Below are 271 nucleotides of genomic sequence, written 5' to 3' on the forward strand. Positions count from 1 at the left end.
ATATCTCAAAATTCTGACGTGGTAGAGAAATTCTGCAGCCAGATTTGGATTCAGCACCGAAAAATCTAAAAACCGATGAACTCAGGTGGCAAAAAAAGTTAACATTTTTCACTGTGTAATCGACCAATAATCAAGAAAATAAAAAAATAAACACTTAACTTATCTGCGTGCTAGCATTTTCAACGCGAATACAATTTAACAAGAACGCAAGAACGTGGGTTTGCAACTTCATCTTTTTATCAATCATGGTTTGCATTTTAGTGCATTTAAA

The sequence above is a fragment of the Rhagoletis pomonella genome, unplaced genomic scaffold (assembly GCF_013731165.1).
Source record: "Rhagoletis pomonella isolate Grant_MI unplaced genomic scaffold, Rhpom_1.0 Rhpom_scaffold_00069, whole genome shotgun sequence".
Lineage (NCBI taxonomy): Eukaryota > Metazoa > Arthropoda > Insecta > Diptera > Tephritidae > Rhagoletis > Rhagoletis pomonella.